Below are 24,583 nucleotides of genomic sequence, written 5' to 3'. Positions count from 1 at the left end.
ATTTAATCATTTTAAACTGTTTTTTTTTAATTTTGTATGTTCTGTTTTTTTTTTTTTTACTCTGGTTGTTCACCGCCCTGAATCCTATTGGAGAAGGGCGGTATAGAAATGGAAACAAACAAATAAATAAATAAAAATAAACGAATTATAATTGTATCTCACAAGCTGGAATATCTGATGGTCAAAATTTTCTGTTTACCCTAGGGGTGAAATTTACTTACCTTCCCTACCGGTTCGCCAAAGTGTGCGCGCCGCATCATGCACAAGGCCTTCTGCGCACATGCAGAGGCTTAAAATGTTGCCAAAAAATGACATCATGATGTCCGCGTGGATGGGTGGAGCCTCCTGCAGCCGCTGCTACCGGTTCACCCGAGCGGATAGAACCAGCTGGATTTCACCCCTGATTTACCCAGTGCAAATTGTGTTAATGTAGACACTTCCAACAGTGGAGGAGATATAAATAAGGACTGAATTAGTCGAATCTTGATGTTCTCTGAGCTTGGTTGTTTTCCTGTAGGTATTTCATGACTAGGCTAGGAAAGAAAGGAAACATCATCAGCACTGATCAAACTCAGAGAACGCCAAGAACCCAAAATATATACACGTTTTGTGCATTGGGATACAAAATTTGCATTTGGCATATCATTTAGAAATGTAAACAGCATTAAAATTCTGATGCTATAAATTTGAAAAATTTGAAATATGGCATGCTATGAAACACAAGATGGTCTGAAATTTTTGGTTAGTTGTTTTTTTTAAAAAAATCAATTAATTGGTGGGTTGGTTAGTTGGTTTTTCTTATTCCACCCGCCCACTTTTTCTGAGCATTGCTGCAACACCTTGTCATGACATAGTTCCTACCAATTCAGATGGGAAGAGAGGGAGAGAAAAGAGAATATTAATATATTTCTCACTGCATAATCATAATTATCCCCTCTGCCAGTGCCATGTCTTGTAATCTCTTTGCAATACGTGGATGTGAAAAAATCGGATGTGAACAAAAGCAAAAAGTACTCATTCAAAAAGTTGTGTGTCATGTTTTCTTTTTAAAAAAGGGAACAAACTTCAATAAACAACCTCTCTCTCTCTCTCTCTCTCTGTGTGTGTCTCTCTCTCTCTCTCTCTCTCTCGCTCTCGCTCTCGCTCTCTTGCTCTCTTGGTCTCTTGCTCTCTCGCTTTCTCGCTTTCTCTCTCTCTCGCTTGCTTTCTCGCTCTCGCTCACTTTCACACACTCTCTCTCTCTGTAGCTCTCTCTCTCTTTCACTCTCTATTGCTCTCTCTCTCTCTCTCTCTCTCTCTCTCTCTCTCTCTCTCTCTCTCTCTCTCTCTCTCATTCGCTCTCCTGCTCTCTCTTGCTCTCTGAATGTCTATTCCATGACTTACAACCACAATTGGTGGTTACAGAAGAACTGGGTATTGAAGTTAGAAAACCAAAACCAAAATTATATTCACTCCTAATGTGGAAAACCAGATTGGAGGCCAAGATAAAGAAATAAAGATCACATGCAAGTAATTTAAAGACATGAAAAGGCAAAACTGCAAGAATGCAAGGATTAAGACAAGCCTAAAAGAAGTTGGCTTTGCAGAAAAATGGAAAAAGTTTTGGAAACCATAAAGCAAGAAATAACAGCAATAGCAGGGAAAATTGAACGCTATGAGGCATGAATCACCCAATTTAAGCAAAATCAGTTATGTTCAGGTCTGACCGCATTCAGATCACAGGCCATTCTACTCATGTATAAATGGCAATAGAAATTCTGAAAATGGAATACCAAATGAGACAAAAACAATCCAATTTTGGAAAGATTGATGGGAAATTGCTGGATGTTAAAATTTTGAAGATGAATTTAGTAAAATAAAATCAAACAGAAGAATTAATAACAGCAGAAAGTTAAAAATTGAGTTAAAAGAATTAAAAACTGGACATTTTCTAGAAATAATCGATTATGGCTTCTGGAAATAAGTCAAACTGTACGGCTTTTGGCTCAGATATCTGATTAGTAAGAATCAAGGTGATACAGTGGTTAGAATTGTAGGCTATCTCACTGTTCACTGCCAGGAGTTCAATTCTGAACAGCTCAGGATTGACTCAGCCTTCCATTCTTCCAAGGTTGGTAAAATGAGGATCCAGATTGTTGGGTAAAGGTAAAGGTAAAGGTTCCCCTCGCACATATGTGCTAGTCGTTTCTGGCTCTAGGGGGCGGTGCTCATCTCCATTTCAAAGCCGAAGAGCCAGCGCTGTCCGAAGATGTCTCCATGGTCATGTGACCGGCACGACTAAACGCCAAAGGCGCACGGAACGCTCTTCCATTCCCACCAAAGGTGGTCCCTATTTTTCTAGGTGCTTTTGAACTGCTAGGTTGGCAGAAGCTAGGACAAGTAACGGGAGCTCACCCCGTTACACAGCACTAAGGATTCGAACCACTGAACTGCCGACCTTTCGATCGACAAACTCAGCTTCTTAGCCACTGAGCCACTGCATCCTGGTAAATTATTGGGACAATATGCTAACTCTGTAAACCACTTAGAGAGGGCTGTACAGCACTATGCAGCAATATAAGTGCTACTGCTATAATAATTACATCCAATTATTGCCAAGCATCTTAATGAATTATTGCATAAAGGAGTCATCAATGACTTTTTAATAACTGGCAAAACTTATCTGATTCAAAAACACTCAGTGAAAGGGACAACACCAGGAAATTGTAGGCCAATAACATGCATGCCTATAAAGTTTAAATTAGTCACTGGCATAATAACAGACAACATCCAAGGATGTTGTCAAAGGAAATAATATCCTCCCAATAGAACAGGAAGGAAAGAAAAGGAAAAACAGAGGAACAAAAAATCAGCTTCTGACTGATAAAATGATTTTGCAAAAGACTCAAAACTACGTGGCACATGATCTCAATTCAGTGGTGAAATCCATTTTTTTTTACTACCAGTTCTATGGTAGGCTTGGTGGGTATGGTGTGGCTTGGTGGGCATGGCTTGGTGGGCATGGCAGGGAAAGGATACTGCAAATCTCCATTCCCACACCACTCCAGGGGAAGGACACTACAAAATCTCCATTCCCACCCCACTCCAGGGAAAGGATACTACAAAATCCCCATTCCCTCCCCACTCCTGGGGGAAGGATATTGCAAAATCTCCACTCCCACCTCACTCTGGGGTCAGCCAGAGGTGGCATTTGCTACTCAAAATTTCCGCTACCGCTTCTCTGAACTATTCAAAATTTTTGCTACCGGTTCTCCAGAACCTGCTGGATTTCACCCGTCTCAATTGATTATGAAAAGGTGTTTGATTCATTACCACATAGTTGGATCATCCAATGTTTGAAAGCAACTGATGTCAGTAAAACTTTAGAATGTTCCTAGAAAAAATAGTGAGATAATGAAATACAAAATTGGTGGTAAAAAATGAAAAATATGGGCTTGTCAACCTTAGGAGAGGCATCTTCCAGGATGACTCTATATCATGATGACTACAAACAGTAAAACAATGTTGATAAAATCCCGCATTTGCTTTATATAGGTGATCTGAAGCTTTACGGAAAATCAGAAGCCAAAATCCAGTCATTGGTAAACTTTAAGAATTTTTTAGCACAGGTATAGCAATGGAATTCGGCCTAGAAAAATGTGCTATGTAGCAATAAAGCCAGGTAAAATCATGAACAGTAATTGAATTGAATTGAAATGCTGACTGGCCAAACCCCCAAGAGTCATCAGGATGAAGCCTACAAGAATCTGGGCATTTTGCAGTTGGAGAACATCAAGCATGGACAAGTTAAAAATGTGATTAGCAAAAAATATATCCAAAGAGTGAGAAAAGTATTAAAGTCAAAAAGGAATGGTGGAAATACCATCAAAGCTATCAATACCTGGTCCATATATGTAATACGGTACACTACTGGAATTATTATCTGGACAATTTAGACTGAAAGGAAACTGATGACTATTCACTATGTATTACATCCTTGTAGTGATATTAATGGATTATACCTGCCCCATAGAAATAGAGGCAGAGGTTTACTTCAGGTCAAACAACTGTTGAAGATGAAAAGCATGTTTATGTAAAAGACAGTCAAGAACAAGCATTGGTACAAGTTAAAAATTTGAATTTACTGAATATACAGGAAACAAAACCTGAATATTTTTATTTATTTATTTATTTATTTATTTATTTATTTATTTATTTATTTATTTATTTATTTATTAAATTTTTATACCGCCCCCTCTCCCGAAGGACTCGGGGCGGTGAACAGCCAAAATTTAAAAACATACAATATCAACATTAAAATACTATAAAAACAAAATCAAATTTATATTGGCTTCCCCCAATTTAAAACCCCTTACCCATAAAATTCAGCAATTAAAAGATTTTTAACCCAGCCCGGCTTGCTGAAATAAAAAAGTCTTCAGAGACCGGCGGAAGGTATGGAGGTCCGGGATCAGTCGTATCCCTGGGGGTAGCTCATTCCAGAGGGCGGGTGCCCCCACAGAGAAGGCTCTTCCCTGGGGGGTCGCCAGATGACATTGCCTGACCGAGGGCACCCTGAGGAGGCCCTCTCTGTGGGAGCGTATTGGCCGGTGGGAGGTTATCGGTGGCAGAAGGTGGTCTTGTAAATAACCGGGCCCTAAACCATGGAGCGCTTTGAAGATGAGAACCAATACCTTGAAGCGTACCTGGAAGACCACTGGAAGCCAGTGCAGCTTGTGCAGGAGAGGTGTCACGTGGGAGCACCATGTCACCCCCATAAGTACCCGCGCGGCTGTATTCTGCACCAGTTGGAGCCTCCAAGTGCTCCTCAAAGGGAGCCCCATGTAGAGAGCGTTGCAGTAGTCCAGGCAGGAAGTGACGAGGGCATGAGTGACCGTGCATAAGGAATCCCGATCCAGAAAGAGGCGCAACTGGCATATCAGTCGAACCTGATAGAAAGCCCCCCTGGCCACGGCCATCATATGCTCTTCTAAAGACAGCCGTGCATCCAGGAGGACACCCAAGTTACACGCCCTCTCCGTGGGGGCCAATGTCTCACCCCCAATAGTCAGCGATGGCACCAGCTGACTATATCAGGACGCTGGCAGCCACAGCCACTCGGTCTTGGAGAGGTTGAGTCGGAGCCTGTTCCTCCCCATCCAGACCCGCACGGCCTCCAGGCACCGGGACATCACTTCAAGGGCATCGTTGGAGTGGTCTGGGGTGGAGATGTAGAGCTGGGTGTCATCAGCATACAGATGGCACTGCACCCCAAAAGCACAGATGATCTCGTCCAGCAGCTTCACATAAATGTTGAACAGGAGAGGTGAGAGGACCGACCCTTGTGGCACCCCACAAATATTGAAATAATGTAATAAAAACCTGAACAGAATACTTGCAATGATAAACATTGGTCAAATTCTACAAATGTTTAAGGGGAAAGTGGATAAAAATAAAATCTGGCAGTGGCTTACAAGTGGAACATTTTAAAAAGAAACTGAAGGCTTGGTTTGGCTTGCTTAAGACCAAGCTGTTCAAACTGATGCAATCAAGTGAAAAATCGTCAAATCATTCAAAGTGCAGATTGTGCAAAGAAACAGAAGAAACAGTAGATCATATATTTGTGCAAGAAGGTGCCACGAACATTGATTATAAACAATGACATCTCACATGAGCCAAAATGATTCACTGGAACATCTATGAAAATTATCATGTGCCAGTGATGAAAAATTGGCAGGAACATACGAGTTGAAAAGGTAGTTGAAAATGAGCAGGTTAAAATATGGTGGGATTTCCAAATACAAACCTTTACATAAGAATAGATAGAGGAGGAGGAATTCATTAATGCATCAATCCAACATTTCAAGCTTCTGTTATTATACCCTTTAACAACACAGAGAATCTACCACTTAAAACCAAAGCTGTGATCAACACTGCCATTGCTAAGCAATGGAGTTGTTAAGTGACTTGTACCTGATTTTATAACCTTTTTTGCCATGGTCATTAAATGAATCAGGCTTCCCTATTGACTGCTTGTCAGAATCCCCTGGGAACAGGGGTGGGTTCTACTTACCTTTACTATTGATTTGCAGTGAGGCTGCACGCAAGCGCAGAAGCTTCTGTGCATGTGCAGAAGCGTTCTGATGATGTCGGGATCAGTGGGCGGAGCCTCCTGCCGGTTTTACTACCAATTCTATAGAACCGGTCCGAACTGGGGGCAACCGACCACTGCCTGGGAAGGTTGTAAATAGTACTCACATGACTCCAGAATGCTGCAAACATCATAAATACATGCCTGTTGCTAAGCGCCAAAAATTTGATCATGTGACTACAGGGACGGTCATTAAGTGGGAGAGCCAATCATAAATAACTTCTTTTAGCACTGTTGTAACTTTCGACAGTCAGTAAATAAATGGTCATGGGTCAAGGACTATCTGTAAAACAGAATTCTAGGAGTATCATGTTTCCACCCTACCTTGAAGGGCTGGCATCAATCTTGAAAGCCTGGTAGTGATCCCTTCTCTCTCCTCATACCAAAGTGTGTGATGATCTTGAGTTTCTTTATTACCCCATCCTTTCTTTCAGGGATAAAACTATATGCATTTAACCATATTTGCAACAGAGGTGGGTTTCAGCAGGTTCTGACCAGTTCTGGAGAACTGGTAGCAGAAATTTTGAGTAATTCGGAGAACCGGTAAATACCACCTCTGACTGGCCCCGCCCCTATCTATTCTCTGCCTCCCAAGTCCCAGCTGATCAGGAGGAAATGGGGATTTTGCAGTAACCTTCCCCTGGAGTGGGGAGGGAATGGAGATTTTACAGTATCCTTCCCCTGCCATGCCCACCAAGCCATGCCCACCACTGATTTGCAATCCTTGTTCAACATGATCTTCCTCTACAGCAGTGGCCCCCAATCCTTTGGGCACCAGGGACCGGTTCTTTGGAGACAGGTTTTTCTGCAAACCGATGGGGCCATGTTTGTTTGTTTGCGCAGGCCGGTTTCTGGCATGCTGCGGACCGGTGCTGGTCCACGGACTGAACTGTGACACAGTTGAGAGATCCTGCTCTATAGGAATCTCCCAATTGTGTCACAGTTGCAACATGGACCATAATAGACATGTTAAGAAGTTCCAGAGTGGGGAATACTGACAAGAGTCCTCATATTAGTAGATGAGAAAGGGTTAATGATAACTGCCATCAGAGCTGGCAGCCTAAAACACCGCACCTTCCTGAATTTGCAAAATACCAAGACTATTTCAGAGTATGACAGCCACATAATCCACTTAACAGCCCACTTAGAGTAAGTACCTTAAAAAACACAGTTATAATACAAAGAACTATCCACTTTTGATGTCCCTACCAGGGGTGAAATCCAGAAGGTTCTGACAGGTTCTGGAGAACCGGTAGTGGAAATTTTGAGTAGTTCAGAGAACCGGCAAATACCACCTCTGCCTGGCCCCAGAGTGGGGTGGGAATGGAGATTTTGCAATATCCTTCCACTTGCATGGCAGTTGATGGAAGTGCCCATATTCGACCATGGAATGTAACAACTCAAATCTGGCTCTAGAAGTGGCTCTTGAGCATTGGGTCAAGTTCATTGACATGTATTTAGTACTTGCATGGGAAGCAGTAAACTAAATGAACTCAGATAAGCCTGAACATTCCAGAAGAAGACAGAGGCAAATTATTTTCATACCAGGAAAATTCCATTAAGTTACCATGATGGGAGTTCCATTCAAAGGTATTTTTACCTTTTAGAGACAATAACATTTAAAAAAAACATAATCTATATTTAAAGGGGGAGAGAAAGAAAGAGAGAGAAAATGTTGTAAGAGCCAGTGAAAAATACAGCAAGTGCCTAAACCTGAGATTCCCTTTGACCTTCTAGTTCAGGCTTAGGACTTCTGCTCCCTCCCCATCCTGTTTGCCTTGGTGGCCATATACATGTAGGAGTTCTTGGTTGGTGCATCTGCCCTTTCCTCTCAACTTCTTTGGTTTTTTGTTGCACAAAGGGATTAAGGAGGATCTCCCCCAAAGGAAAAAGGGTGTATGTCATCCTCCCAGAAAATCATAGCCTTAGTTTTCCATGACCTGGCACAGCAAGGTTGACAGGTACAAAAAAATAATTGTAACTTGTTCAAGTTGGCCTCCAGCTCCTTAGGATTGGGTTAAGTAGTCCTGACCAATCCTGTCTGTACAAGTAGAGGGAAACAGATGGTTTTTTTCATTTGTTTGCCCGAGATCCTTCCAAGATTAAGTAAGTGGCTGTCAAGCCAGATCCATTTGAGTGTGTCATTGCATTGCACCCAAAGACAACACTCCTGGTGATTCATTGTCTTCGTTGCCAAGAAAGTGACACCCAAGTTGGGTTGCATGCAACAATTTTCAGATCTTACCGAGGCCTAGAGGACCAGGTGAACGAAATGCCGTTTTATTCTAAGTTGAGGGAGAAGGATAAGCCGTAGTTGGGCTCTTAGCATGAGACTATGTGGGTCAAGACCTGTAGAGGAACAGATCTTGGGGAAGATCTATAGAGACAGTTAGCAAAACACGAGCTTAGTCTGGAAGCAAGATACAGTAGTGTGAGGTAGAAATACAAAGACGCCACACCGTGACTCTCTTTTACGCAAGAGGGAGGATATGGGGAAAATTGTAAGGCTTTCAAGATTCATATCAGCCCTTCACAGTAGGTCAAGTCAGGAAAAAGACACCACAAGAAATGCTAGAACTCTCCTTTATTGATATAGGCCAGTGTTTCTCAACCACGGCATCTTTAAGATGTATAGACCAGAGGTGGGTTTTAGCAGGTTCTGACCAGTTCTGCAGAACCGGTAGCAGAAATTTTGAATAGTTTGGAGAACCGTTAAATACCACCTCTGACTGGCCCCGCCCCCATCTATTCTCTGCCTCCTGAGTCCCAGCTGATCGGGAGGAAATGGGGATTTTGCAGTAACCTTCCCCTGCCATGCCCACCAAGCCGTACCCACTAAGCCACACCAACAGAACTGGTAGTAAAAATTTTTGAAACCCACCACTGGTGTAAACCCCCAACTCCAAGAATTCCCCAGTCAGATCCGTGTATCTGCCATTCTTCAGGGGAAGGTTTTTTTTTTTTAATTACTTCTTTACTTATTACTTTCTTTCTTATATATCCTGTGTCCTGCAATTTATTGATTTATAACTTCTAGCCTGGCGCCTAAGCGCCCTGGCAATTTTGCATCTTTTGGGGAATGTCAGGGGAGGGAGGGCCATGTGCACTGCATCGCTCGAGAGCCAGCGGAAGGATGACCCTGAGAAAGTTCCCTTATCACTTTCTCAGAGAGGCCGGTACAATAACATCTTCGCACCTGTGAATTGGCTGAATCCACATTGGACTGTTGGGAAGGGTTTCTAATTCCTTTATTCTAATTGTATGGCCTGAGGGCCCCTCAGAGCCTGCTTTCTTTTCACCCTGCTATCACCACTATTTAATAAAAGGTTCCTTTTGAAATGCCAAGTTTCAAGAATCTTTACTTTCTTGAAGAAGGGGGAGAGGCAGTGGGGAAATCTAAAATTTGTTCTGTGTGCGTGGCTTGGTGGGGGGGTAATGTGTCTGGGTGGGCGTGGCCAACTTTTTTTTTTTTTTTTTACTTTTAAAACCATTTTTTCTACAACCTCTTCAGCCGAAGAGGTTTTTTTTTTACTTTTAAAACCATTTTTTCTTCAACCTCTTAGGCCGAAGAGGTTGTAAAAAAAATGCTTTTAAAAGCCTCTGACAATCCCAGCTGAGTTACCTGATCGGCAGAGGCTTTTTTTCTTTTAAAAGTGTCTGCCCATCAGGCAACTCAGCTGGGATTGTCAGAGGCTTTTAAAAGCATTTTTTTTTACAACCTCTTCGGTCAAAGAGGTTGTAGAAAAAATGTTTTTAAAAGAAAAAAAAGCCTTGATGATCAGGCAACTCAGCTGGGATTGTCAGAGGCTTTTAAAAGAAAAAAAAGCCTCTGCCAATCAGGCAACTTAGCTGGGATTGTCAGAGGCTTTTAAAAGCATTTTTTCTACAACCTCTTCGAAGAGGTTATAGAAAACATGCTTTTAAAAGCCTCTGATGATCCCAGCTGAGCCGCGTGATCATCAGAGGCTTTTTTTTTTTACTTTTAGAAGCATTTTTTCGGCCAAAGATGTTGTAGAAAAAATGCTTTTAAAAGTAAAAAAAAGAGCCTCTGATGATTGCGCGGCTCAGCTGGGCAGGGAGGGGGGGCAGGGATTTTTGCTACCAGTTCTCTGAACCATCCGCCTCCATCGCTATCGGAGCAGGTGATCTGGTCCAAACCGGGAGCATTTCACCCCTGGGGAGAGGCCAGGCCTTACAGGTATTCTGGGCGTTAAAGTCCACACATCTTAAAGTTGCCATGATTAAGGAACCCTGATCTACCCTGTTTCCCCCAAAATAAGACATGCCCTGATAATAAGCCCAATTGGGCTTTTGAGTGCATGGCAATAAAGCCAAGCGCTTATTTCAGGGTTCAAAAAAATATAAGACAGGGTCTTATTTTCAGGGAAACACAGTAGGCCAAAATAAAAGAATCTTAAAAAGTGCTGACTATAAAGTTTCACTTCATATAAAGTTTAAATTACAAAGTGGTATCTAAATATCCCATTTCAGATATTCGGGCCTAGGTGAAAAAAAAAAAGAATTGAAAAAATTCCTAGAAAAGATAAAGATAACAGATTATTCTAATTTACACAAAGGAAGTGGCATTTCCTTAGAGAAAATAGGTAAATATCTAAAGAAACAAATTTACCAAGATTAGAGAGGAATAGAGAAAAATATGAATAGATCTATTGTATAACAATAAGTCTCTGATGCTATTAAAAAGATTAAATCAGGAAAGGGCCTTGGACCAGATAAGTTGTCATTGTCAGTTTTTATTATAAATGTTTTGAAGATGAACTTTTTACAAGCTCTCCAATATATGATGAACTCTATCTTACAGGAAGGAAAAATGCCAGAGAGATGTAAAGAGGCAAATATACCATTAATACCTAAGGGCAGTGGCGGGTTTCAAAAATTTTTACTACCGGTTCAGTGGGTGTGGCTTGGTGGGCGTGGCTGTAAAATCTCCATTCCCTCCCCAATCCAGGGGAAGATTACTGCAAAATCCCCATTTCCTCCTGATCAGCTGGTACTTGGGAGGCAGAGAATAGATGGGGATGGGGCCAGTCAGAATTTTTACTACTGGTTCTCCAAACTACTCAAAATTTCCGCTACCAGTTCTCCAGAACTGGTCAGAACCTGCTGAAACCCACCTCTGCCTAAGGGCCATCTAGACTGGACTTTTAACAACAATAATCACTATTGAATAATGACTACAAATTGTTCGTAACAAACCTAGCTGAAAAACTGAAAACAATTTTTCCTAAAAGGCAATTAAAGGATAGTATTAGAAATGGGTTGGATATTTTTTTTTAAGGATTTTTTTATTTTTTTAATATAAACATTTTATCTTCTCTTAAACAGTGTGTCATCTGGGTACAAACATCGCTGTGCAATAATCATCAAAATTTTCAACTGCATTCATTATATTGTTATTAATTCTCTGACTTACAATTGTAGTAATTGAACACAGTAAAGCTATTCATTTTCCCCTTTTTACATATCTTCTAATTAGAACTTAATAATAATAATAAGCATAATAATCCTAATAGTCATAATAATAACAATCATCATGCTGTTTACATCTCTATCTTAACATATTTTCTACTCTTCTTTTATTTCCAACTTCCATTTTTATTCTCTAACCATTGAGAAAATAATTCCCATATCATGTAATATTCACTTTGTTCTTTCTCCTTAATTGCAAGCGTTAATCTACTCATTTCTGCACATTCTAATATTTTTCTAGTCAAATTCTCATCATTAGGGATCTCCTCACTTTTCCAATTTTGTGCAAATACAATTCTAGCTGCAGTTAATACATGGATAATTAAACATGCATTCTCTTTACTATAAGTTTCAGGTAACATCCCCAGCAAAAATATATCTGGTTTTAAATCAATGTCGTGCTTTATCATTTTTTCCAGCCATGTATGTATTTTTGTCCAGTATTTTTTTTTTTTGGTTCTACACATGTCTACCACATATGGTTGGATATTTTTGAATATTTGGAACCTGAGCCTGGTGGCTCAGCAGACTGATAGCATTGTGATTAACACCAGCTGTCTGCAATTACTGTAAGTTTGAATCTCACCAGGCTCAAGGTTGACTCAGCCTTCCATCCTTTCTAAGGTAGGTAAATTGAGGACCCAGTTTGTGGGGGCAATAAGCTGACTTTGTATAAATATACAAAAGTATGAAGACTATTGCTTAACACATTGTAAGCCGCCCTGAGTCTCTGGAGAAAGGCCACATATAAATCAAATTAAAAAAAAAAAAAGGAAAAACAAGACACATACATTTTCTTAGATGAAGAGAAGATCTTTGACAATTTGAACCAGGTTTTCATTTTTTAAGAATTTGGAAGATAGTAATTTTGGAGAAAATTTTATAAAATAGGTGAGGTTGATTGACGCGACACAAAAGGCACAAATAATTTACAGAATAACAGAGTTAGAAGGGATTTTGAAGATCTTCTAGCCCAAGGGTCGGTCACCTTAAACACTCAAAGAGCCACAAAGGTCCGAGCCGGAAGCCCCCATTCAATTCTGGAGCCGACCGGAAGTCCAGTTCCCCCATCATGGTTTACTCCTAGCATGGCATCCTTTTTCCTCTGCTGAAGTCCAGAAGTCCGGTTCCCCCACCATAGAGTCTCCTCCTCCTAGCACGGCATCCTTTTTCCTCTATGTGTCCTAACCGAAAGCCCTATAAATTGTAGAGCCGACCACAGAGGTGGGTTTCAGCAGGTTCTGACCAGTTCTGGAGAACAGGTAGTGGAAATTTTGAGCAGTTCGGAGAACTGGTAGTAAAAATTCTGACTGGCCCCACACCCATCTATTCTCTGCCTCCCAAGTCCCAGCTGATAAGGGAGGAAATGGGGATTTTTCAGTAACCTTCCCCTGGATTGGGGAGGGAATGGAGATTTTACAGTATTCTTCCCCTGCCATGCCCACGAAACCACGCTCACCAAGCCATGCCATGCCCACTAAGGCACACCCACAGAACTGGTAGTAAAAAAATTTGAAACCCACCACTGGCCGACCAGCAACAGGGAGCCGCAGCAGAGGGATGAAAGAGCCACATGCGGCTCCAGAGCTGCGGTTGCTGACTCCTGTTCTAGCCCAACCCCTGTTCAGTCAGGAAACCCTATACCATTTCAGACAAGTGGTTGTCCAATCTCTTCTTAAAAACCTACAGTGTTGGAGCACCCACAACTTTTGAAGGCACATAGTTCCACTGGTTAATTGCTCTCATTGTCAGGAAATTCCACCTTAGTTCTAGGTTGGTTCTCTCCTTGATTAATTTCCCATCCATTGCTTCTTGTTCAGGTACTGGGAAATATCTCTTCTTTGTGGTAGCTCTTCAAATATTGGAACACTACTATCATGTCACTCCTAGTCCTTCTTTTCACTAGAGTGGAGATACCCAATTCCTGCAACCATTCTTCATATGTTTTAGCCTCCAGCTCCCTAATCGTTTTTTGTTGCTTTTCTCTTTCCAGAGTCCAACATATTTTTTATATGGTGGCCATCAAAACTGGATGCAATATTCCAAGTGTGGACTTTCCAAGGTAAAGTGATACTAAATTTCACATGATCTTGATTCTATCCCTCTGTTAATTGTTAATGGGGATCTTAAAAACCATGTGAAATACAAAAAGGAACAAGATGCCCATTATGCCAGTGGTGGGTTTCCATTTTTTTTACTACCGGTTCTGTGGGTGTGGCTTGGTGGGCGTGGCTTGGTGGGCATGGCAAGGTAAGGATACTATAAAATCTCCATTCCCACCCCACTCCAGGGGAAGGATACTGCAAAATCCCCATTTCCTCCCAATCAGCTGGGACTCGGAAGGCAGAAAATAGATGGGGGCGGAGCCAGTCAGAGGTGGTATATACCAGTTCTCCGAACTACTCAAAATTTCCACTACCAGTTCTCCAGAACTGGTCAGAACCTGCTGAAACCCACCTCTGCACTATGCCCTGTTTTGTTGATTTTGGTTCTTGAAATGCTGGAGACATAACAGAAGTTGAGGTGGGGGTGGAAGTAAAGATTAAAAGAGAGATTCATACATTAAGAGCTTTCACAGATGATTTGGTATTGTTTTTGGCAGATTATTTCAATGGAATTGACACATTAATAGGCACATTAGAAGAATTTGGTGCTCCCAGATTAATTAACAAAAGATGATGTTATAGCAATAATATAAAGATACAAGATCAAACAGAACTGGTGTATGAAATAGATTTTAAGATTGAGAAGAAATTAAAAGAAACTAAAAGGAGCCTGGTTTAGCTCAACAGACAGAAGCACTGTAATTTAACACCAGCTGTCTGCAATTAAAGTAAGATCGAATCTCGCCAGGCTCAAGGTTGACTCAGCCTTCCATCCTTTCTAAGGTAGGTAAATTGAGGACCCAGTTTGTGGGGGCAATAAACTGACTTTGTATAAAAATATACAAAAGTATGAAGGCTATTGCTTAACGCACTGTAAGCTGCCCTGAGTCTCCGGAGAAGGGTGGCATATAAATTAAATAAAAATAAAAATAAATAAATAAATAAAATATTTGGGTATCACTATGACAAATACGAATTGTATGTTATTTCAAAATAACTATGGTAGCACATGGAATGAAGTTCAAAAGATAGGTTAAAATGGGAGAAACTGCTGTTGAAATTGCTGGAAAGAATTTCTGTGATTAAGATGAATGTCTTGCATAGAATTTGTTTTTGTTTCAGACAATACCTGTTTTGACAACTGATGTACCATTTGAACAGTGGTAAACAGATATATCTTAATTTGCATAGAGGGGAAAAAGCACGAGTTAAGTACAAGGTGTTACAAGATGCAAAGGGAAGAGGAGAATTGGATTTACTTAATTTGAAATTGTATTTTGTGGCTTGCTGTTTGGTTTGGATGAAAGAGAGAGTACCTCTGAGAAATAGAAGAATTAGAAGGACACAACCTGAGATTTGGGTGGCATGGATATTTGTGGTACAACAAAGCTAAGGTTAATATAGATTTTAAAAATCATTTTGTTAGGCATGCCATACTGAGTATATGTAATAGGTCCAGGTTTTGCCCAAAAACACATTTGTGGCTCTCAGCACAAAAAGCATTTGGCAAACAAGAAATAGTATTGCTCCTTCTGAGAGCTTCAGAAAAAAAGTGCTAGAGGAACATAAGTTCTCTTGTTCTGACAGCATCAACAGCTGTTCAACTGAAATAGGTGTCAGATCCCTGACGTGATACTGCCATTCATATGGAAGGGGGGAGGAGCATGGGATAAGCCGGGGTGAAATGTAAAATTTGTTACTACCAGTTCTGTGGGTGTGGCTTGGTGGTGGTGGGGGGTAATGTGACTGGGTGGATGTGGCCAATTTTTTTTTTTTAACTTTTCAAAGCATTTTTTCTAATGCTTTGAAAAGCCTCTGCCGATCAGGCAACTCAGCTGGGATCGTCAGAGACTTTTCAAAGCATTTTTTTATCATCTCTTTGGCCAAGAGGTTGCAGGAAAAAATGCTTTGAAAAGCCTCTGATGATCCCAGCTGAGCCATGTGATCATCAGAGGCTTCTTTTTTTACTTTTAAAAGCATTTTTTTCATTGGAAGAGATTGTAGAAAAAATGCTTTTAAAAGTAAAAAAAGAAAGCCTCTGATGATCGTGCAGCTCAGCTGGGCATGGGAGGGGGGACGCAGGGATTTTGCTACCAGTTCTCCAAATCACCCGCCACCATCGCTACCAGATCAGGCGATCCGGTCCGAACCAGGAGCATTTCACCCCTGGGATAAGCTGTATTTTATAACCTTTTTCCTGGTGCCTAAGTGCCCTGCAATATTCTCACCTTTTGGGAATGAAATAAGGAGGGAGGGCCATGTGGATTGTGTCAGTTGTTTGAAAGTGGAAGAAGACCATGGGAACAGATCCTTATCTGGCTCTCAAGATAGCTGTTACAATAAATATCTTCACACCTGTGGATCGGCTGAAATCCACATTCGAACTGGAGGGATGGATTCTAGAGCCCTATTTCTAATTGTTCAGTTTGGGAGGGAATTTAGAGTCTGCTTTGCCTGTTCTGCTATCACTTCTTCTCAATAAAAGGTTCCTTTTGAAATACCACATTTCAAGAGTCTATGCTTTCTTGGGAAAGGAGGACAGGCAGATCCTTACAAAAGGTTTCAATTAAAGATGGCCCATGGGCAAAACTAGCTAACTTGGGAACTAATTTCAGGAAGCTGTCCATCTTGAGCTCTTACTTCACCTTGTTGTCTTTCAACCTTTCTTGCATCAGTATCCAGATCTTGAGCTTTTCCTTTGTTTCCATTGATCTTTCAACAGAATTTCCTTCTGAAGTCCTGAGGTCAACTCTAGATACCAAAACATATATCTTTTTTTAGAGTTTCCTTAAGAATGATGATAGTCAGCATAGATGATGTCAGTCACAGCTCTTCAAATAAAAAATGACATTCTATATTGACAAGCAATATAGCAATAAGAGCAAGCAGGCTCTTTCCTCAAAAAAGCTATCCTGGATAAATAGATTCAATATATTTATACCCATTAAGCATCCCAACTTCTGTCTGGAGTAATCCAAATCCTATTGTTGCAGAATACTCTTCTTGTCCTCCCTAGTACCACCACAACCACACCAGGAGTGGATTCTACTTACCTTTACTACTGGTTCGCAATGGGATTGCGTGCGGGGCCTCCTACTGGTTTTATTACTGGTTATTGCGAACCGGACTGAATCAGTGATGGGGGCAACCCATCACTGAACCACACACACCTTTAAGCAATCAATATATTTCTTTCTTTGTTTGTTTTATTTTTGAATAGCTTGTCTGGATAGAAGATCCCATTCACCTTTTTTCATATCTTTCTTTTTCCAGTTTTTACTGTGCAACCTTCACTCTGAAAAGATAAAGTGTTACCTTGAGAAACTATGAATCATGTGAATAGGTGCTTGACTATCAAGGACCACGTGCGCTTAAACATTGTCTTCTTCATTTAAGTACAGGTGGCCCAGGTAGTCTAATCTGTGCCCCATGCCTTGATACGCCAATCATAAATCTAACAACTGTATTCATGTTGCATGCTAAACTTGGTGTTTATTTGGGTTAGGTTTTGTTGTGGCTTAGCTTTGTTGTGAATGTAGGGTTAGGGTTAGGCAGCCTAAGGAATGTAGGCTGTTTAATTATTTTATAGATAGTGCCTTTTGTTAATCTCGAAAATAAATTAATAGCCGGCTTGTGTGTTCTGTAAACATAGTCCATAAATATGAAATCTTTATCACTAGACTTACCTCCAATGAAAAGTGGTTACATAGATAGAATAACAGAATTGGAAGGGACCTTGGAGGTCTTCTAATCCAACCCTTGCCTAGGCAGAAAACTCTACACCACTTCAGACAAATGGTTATCCAACATCTTCTTAAAAATTTCCAGTATTGGAGTATTCACAACTTCTGCAGGCAAGTTGTTCCACTGATTAATTGTTCTGTCAGGAAATTTCTCCTTAGTTCTAAGTTGCTTCTCTCCTTGATTAGTTTCCACCCATTGCTTCTTGTCCTGCCCTCAGGTGCTTTGGAGAATAGTTTGACTCCCTCTTCTTTGTGGCAGCCCCTGAGATATCGGAGCACTGCTATCATGTCTCTCTTAGTCCTTCTTTTCATCAAACTAGACATACCCAGTTCCTGCAACTGTTCTTCATATGTTTTAGTCTCCAATCCCCTCATCATGTTTGTTGCTTTCTCTGCACTTTCTAGAGTCTCAACATCTTTTTTACATCATGGCATCCAAAACTGAATGCAATATTCCAAGTGTGGCCTTACCAAGGTATTATAAAGTGGTATTAACATGATGCAGTGGTATTAAAATGATGCAGTGGAAAAATAAGCATAACTTAAGATACCTTGGTTCACTCTGATGGCATTGCTGGAGACAAAGCACCACTGTTTTGTGACGTTTGAAAGAGAGGTCAAAGAGGCCATCTAGATTAAGACTGAACAGTCCTCTCTCAACAGAGGGTGGGGGGGATACACCACCACCTAACTCCTGTTTACAACACAGTCCTTACAGCAGTTCCAAGAAGGTTCCATACACGTTTGCATTATCCAGGACACAGATTAACTTCCAAGTGGCCTCAATATCCCTCAGACATGAGCTAATGACCAGATGATTGCAAGTCCATCCGCCATCATTCAGTCAGAACTGAAGAAACTTCTTGGATGACAAGCAAAATGTCTTAAAGGAAAAAAAAAACAAATTCCAATCGCCTTTTGAAAAAGCATCTTTGGGACACTGTTTTGATGCTTATTTTGTCTTCCAGCTGGACTATTGTAATGCTTTCTACATGGGGCTCCCCTTGAAAAGCACTCGGAGGCTCCAGCTGGTCCTGAATGCGGCTGCACGGGTGGTTATGGGCGCAACCTGTTGTGCCCACGTGACACCCCTCCTGCGCGAGCTGCACTGGCTCCCAGTGGTCTTCCGGGTGCGATTCAGGGTGTTGGTTACCACCTTTAAAGCGCTCCATGGCATAGGACCCGGGTACCTTCGAGACCGACTTCTGCCACCAACAGCCTCCCACCGGCCAGTTCCCTCCCACAGAGAGGGTCTCCTCAGGGTGCCATCGGCCAAGTTATGTCGGCTGGTGACACCCAGGGGGAGGGCCTTCTCTGTGGGAGCCCCTGCCCTGTGGAATGAACTGCCCCCAGAAATGCGTAAGATCTCCAACCTCCGTATATTTCGCTGTGCCCTCAAGACCCTGCTGTTCCGCCAAGCCGGGCTATCAATGTAAAGATTTTTTAAATTGGGTGTTTTAAATTTTTGGGGTTTTAAATCTGAGCCGAAATTATGTAATAATTTTAATTATTTTTAACTGATGTTTGTCTTTGTGTTTGTAATAGGCTGTACACCGCCCTGAGTCCTTCGGGAGAAGGGCGGTATAGAAATAAAATTATTTATTTATTTATTTATTTATTTATTTATTTATTTATTTATTTATTTATTTATTTATTTGTTTGTTTATTTATTTATTTATTTATTTCCTTGACAGTTCATTTCCAGGATACCTCCTGTGTAGCATTTTTTTTAAAAAAAATTCCCTGTACATTTTTATTATTATTTGTTCCCTAGGACTATCATCAAGTGTTGCACCTTATGATTCTTGACGAACATATCTTTTCTTTTATGTACACTGAGAGCGTATGCACCAAGACAAATTCCTTGTGTGTCCAATCCCACTTGGCCAATAAAAAATTCTATTCTATTATGAAATCGCCCTCTCTTAGCAGTCTTCAAACTTGGTGCCTCATCAGATTCCTTGTAATTGCAAGAGAGCCCAAAACAGTTCTACCCTCTCTCTGAAAGTAGCCAGGCTACTCAATGAGGAATCATGGTACCAGTGGTGAAATCCAAATTTTTTTACTACCAGTTCTGTGGGCGTGGCTTGGTGGGCATGGTGTGGCTTGGGTGGGCATGGCTTGGTGGGCATGGCAGGGGAAGGATATTGCAAAATCTCCATTCCCACCCCACTCTGGGGGAAGGATACTGCAAAATCCCCATTCCCTCTCCACTCCTGGGGGAAGGATATTGCAAAATCCCCATTCCCTCCCCACTCCGGGGCCAGCCAGAGGTTGTATTTGCCGGTTCTCCGAACTACTCAAAATTTCTGCTACCGGTTCTCCAGAACCTGTCAGAACCTGCTGGATTTCACCCCTGCATGGTACCAATTTGCTTTATTACAGTCCTAACAATTGTGCCCATAAAATGGTCCACTCTCTCTCTCTGACCAAACTCTGCTAAATTTTGCGGTTGGTAACAATTTTACGGAGGCTGAAAGTTTTGCTGAGGAGATCAACAATCCAGAAAAATGGAGCTTCATCACAACCATAGGCAGGACCATGACTTTCCATTGGATGAAATGACTACCAGGAGTCCTTGACTCACAATCATAAAAGGGACTGGAACTTCTATTGCTAAGTAAAATGTTCGTTTAAATGAGTTTTGCCCAATTTTGCAACCTTTTTTTTGTTGTGGTCATTAAGTGAATCACTGTTAAGTGGATCACATGGTTGTTAAGTGAATCTAGTTTCCCCAATTGATTTCGCTTTGCTCAGAAGTTGTCTAGGAAGACCACAAATGACAACCACATGACCCTGGGGTACTACAACACATAGAAAAACACATGCTGGTTCTCAACTGCCCCAATTTTGATCATGTGACTATGAGGACACTGAAACTGTCATAAGTGTGAGGATTAATCTTACATCACATTCAGTGCCACTGTAACTTTAAATGATCCACTAAATGAGTGGTTGCAAGTCAAAATCTACCTATATTCAAGTAGTTGAAATTGTGTTGTGCAGATGAGTAAGACTAGAATAGGGGTTGGCAACCTTAAACACTCAAAAAGCCACAAAGGTCCTAATCGGAAGCCCCCCATTCAATTCTGGAGCCGACCAGAAGTCCGGTTCCCCTACCATAGAGTCTCCTCCTAGCACTGCATCCTTTTTCCTCAACCTGTCCTAACTGAAAGCCCTGTCAATTGTGGAGCTGAGTGGAAAACCTGCCCCTTGCCATAGAGTCCCTTCCTGGTGTGCCGTGCTTTTCCTCCCCATAACCGGAAGCTCCTCTCAAAATTGTGGTGGTGACAGGGAGCTGCAGCAGAGGGATGAAAGAGCCACATGCAGCTCCAGAGCCACAGGTTACTGACCCCTGGACTAGAATCTTCTCTTTTAGGGGAAAGGTTTGCTTTTTAAAAAATAGCAATAACACTTAGGCTTATATATCGCTTCATATTGCTTTACAACTTTCTCTAAGCACTTCACAGAGTTGTCATTTTGCCCCCAAACAATCTGGGTCCTCATTTTACCAACTTCGGAAAGCTGAGTCAACCTTGAGCTAATGAGGATTGAACCCCTGACAGTCGGCAGAGTTAACTTGCAATACTGCAATCTAACCACTGTGCCATCAGGACTCAATGGTGCATGAGCCATATTATCTGCCTATTGAAGAAATATGTGATTTCCAGGAACCAACAAGGGTAGAATCAGGGGTGGGCTGCTGGGGGTTTGCAGGGGTTCAGGAGAACCTCTAGCTAAGATTCTGTGCAGTTTGGAGAACCCCCAAATCCCACTTCTGGCTGGCCCCGCCCCACCCACCCCATCCCTCCCAGGAGTCCCCATGCGGCCCGTTTTGGATGCAGGTAAGTGCAGGGCGTGCATGGAGGTTCAGGGAGGGTGAAAAACGGGTCTACTGGAAGTTCAGGAAGGCCGGAAATGGGCCCGTTTCCAGCCTCCAGAGGACCTCCAGAGCCTGGGGAGGCCATTTTCGCCCTCCCAGAGGGTTGAAAAAAGCCTTGGGAGCTCAGGAAGGGCAAACACACACACACCCGCCATGGTGCAGGAGGCCACCATGGCCATGCCCACCCAGCAACCAGGCAGAGAACCCAATGCTAAAATTTTTGAAGCCCGCCCCTGGGTAGAATAGGCACGTAGCAAATATGTAGTTCAAAAAGGAGCCTTGGTAGTACAGTGGTCTAAAGCACCCTGTTATTAAGACCAGCTGCCTACAATTACTGCAGGTTCGAATCTCGCCAGGCTCAAGGTTGACTCAGCCTTCCATCCTTTCTAAGGTAGGTAAATTGAGGACCCAGATTGTGGGGGCAATAAGCTGACTTTGTATACATATACAAAAAGGATGAAGGCTATTGCTTAGCACATTGTAAGCCGCCCTGAGTCTCCGGAGAAGGGCAGCATATAAATCAAATAAAAAAAAAATTGAGACAAGGGAATACTAGAATACAGAATAACAGAGTTGGAGGGGATCATGGAGGTCTGACAGCCCTATCCTCTGCTCAGGCAGGAGACCCTTGAGCCGGTCAGGCTCAAACTCCTGGCTGTAGGCAGAGTTGGCCTGCAATATTGCATTCTAACCACTGCCCCACCACAGCTCTTTAATGGAGGTTGTTCTTAAAACTGGGCCGTCACTTTTATGTGTTTATTTAAGAAATTTATATCTCACGGATGCAATAACTCTTCAGCAGCCAAGTGTGTTGAAATGAGGACTTGGAACAGCAAGCACTTCACGGTTACTTAGCTCTACTATCTTGGAACTCAAATGGTTTCTGTGTCGGTGGCCACTGCCCTCCACTTGAGTCCTGCTTTTCAATTTACAGATTGATTGGACACGATGGAGTCAGGTGGGTTTGGACTTGTGCAAAACACGGTGTCCCCGTCTCTTAATAATGAGAAGCCTGTTCAATGCTTCAGTGTTCTTAAAATCGTGTTAAGACACGCTGAATTACTGAAACATGCTTGGGTTGTATAAAGAGCTAATTGACTGCTCCTGCGTTTCCCAGCACCCCGACAAACCTGTTCTGTGGATTAAAGGTTAAAGTTCCCACCTCCGAGAGAAGGCAAGGCAGAAAATTGAAAAAGTCTCGTTAGAGATTTTTCTCGCTCCATCCCCCATATGAAACCTGTCAGTTCTATTTCCTCAACAAGTATGGAAGACCTGCTGACTTCATCCAAGGATTAATGCAGGCAATGTCTGCAGAAGCCTTGCACCCTGTTTGCATAGGAAGAAGACAAAGCTAGACACTTTTAAGGTCTGTATTTTAGGAGCATCCTTCTGCCCACAAAAATGCTGTCCAGAATCTGACACCAGGAAGCTTCAACCCTCCTGCTACAGTTATTTCTCCAAATTAGGTACATATGGAGGTTGATCCTTTCCAGTAACACGCCAATGCATTCTTAAACCTCATCCACATGACATCAGGGGTGAAATTCAGCAGGTTCTAACAGGTTCTAGAGAACCAGTAACGGAAATTTTGAATAGTTCGGAGAACCGGCAAATACCACCTCTGGCTGGCCCCAGAGTGGGATGGGAATGGGGATTTTGCAGTATCCTTCGCCTGGAGTGGGGTGGGAATGGAGATTATGTAGTATCCTTCCCCTGCCATGCCCACCAAGCCATGCCCACAGAACCGGTAGTAAAAAAAAATGTGAATTTCACCACTGCATGACATGGTTTAAAAACTGTTGGTCCTGGCTAATACAATCCCACCAAACTTACCTTCACTATGAAAACATGAGTGGGGCGTTACAAAACGGCTCATAAACCTTGCAACAAGCTGTCCTTTTGTGGGGCAATGCCCCAAACATTGCTGTAGTTTCAGTGCAAGACTGTTTCACGGAAGTCTCAAGAGCATTGCCCAGAAATTTTGAACCTGCTGAGTCTTATTCAGAGAGCCATCTATCCCAGGATGCAATGCAACATTAGTTCCATGGAATCCACATTGCAACATATTCTTGAAGTTCCCCATTGAAATTTTGGGGTTTAACCAAGTTCCTATTTTCTTCGTAAGGACTCAATCAACCATTGTATATTCTCCTCCCTTTCCTTTCCTCTTTCCTCTTTCTTCCCTTCCCTTCCCTTCCCTTCCCAAATGGAATGCTAGAAGCCACAGAACAGAATTTGTCAGCAACTACTTCTGTTAAACAAGGTATTCAAAATCCCCTACAGGGATTTCTTCTCAATTCAGCTTCAGAGCTAGCTACAGTGGGGCTACAAATATGTCATGGGAAGATTAAAATCAATACACTAAAAGTGCTTGTTAGCAAGGCTTATTTCTGTTTTGCTGTTGAGATCCATTTCTAAAGAAAGTAGTAAAAGGCTGGGAGATGACCTGAATCATAGTAGCCTCATCTTTACTGCCCAGAGAGGCTATTTCACCAGGTCTAACATTCCTGTTTGGGATTAAGGGCATGGGGTGAGAAATTTGAACTAAAGAGAAGGCTAAGGAGAGTGATAGCCATCTTCCAATACTTGAAAGGCTGTCACAGAGAAGAGAAGATGAATTTATTATCTGTGGTGTTCAAGATTAGGACAAGAAGCAAGGGATGGTTGATTCCAAACTCGGAATAAGGGGGGGGGGATTATTATACAGTGAATGAATCTGCCTCTTCCTGCTCCATCACTGGAGGTTTTCAAGCAAAGGTTGCACAGCCATTTGTCTAGGAGAGTCTGGGGCAGAGGTGGGTTTCAGCAGGTTCTGACCAGTTCTGGAGAACCGGTAGCAGAAATTTTGAGTAGTTCAGAGAACCGGTAGCAGAAATTTTGAGTAGTTTGGAGAACCTGTAAATACCACCTCTGACTGGCCCCACCCCCCATCTATTCTCTGCCTCCCAAGTCCCAGCTGATCGGGAGGAAATGGGGATTTTGCAGTAACCTTCCCCTGGAGTGGGAAGGGAATGGAGATTTTACAGTATCCTTCCCCTGCCATGCCCACCAAGCCACGCCATGCCACACCCACCAAGCCACGCCCACAGAACCAATAGTAAAACAATTTGAATCCCACCACTGGTCTGGGGTGACTTGTACTGGAAGATCAGTTGTATTGGAAGATATACTGAAAGATCCCATGATCCTGTGAACTCTTCCGTTTCCAGCTACTCAATAGAGTAGCTCCACC

General features: G+C 42.1%; 1 long non-coding RNA gene across 1 annotated transcript; it reads right to left on the bottom strand.

The window, feature by feature from the left end:
- Positions 1–266: 266 nt before the first annotated feature.
- On the bottom strand, positions 267–23,273 carry LOC148112422 (uncharacterized). Its single transcript, XR_015729501.1, has 3 exons — positions 23,185–23,273; positions 16,371–16,476; positions 267–533 (listed from the first exon to the last, which is right to left on the bottom strand). It is a non-coding gene; the product is annotated as an uncharacterized LOC148112422 (long non-coding RNA).
- Positions 23,274–24,583: the final 1,310 nt, after the last annotated feature.

Source organism: Pantherophis guttatus, chromosome 10, assembly GCF_059756535.1.
Source record: "Pantherophis guttatus breed Tessera chromosome 10, ASM5975653v1, whole genome shotgun sequence".
In the NCBI taxonomy this organism is placed as follows: domain Eukaryota; kingdom Metazoa; phylum Chordata; class Lepidosauria; order Squamata; family Colubridae; genus Pantherophis; species Pantherophis guttatus.
The sequence above is the reverse complement of the archived record's forward strand: the minus strand, read 5'-3'. Positions and strand labels throughout refer to the sequence as shown.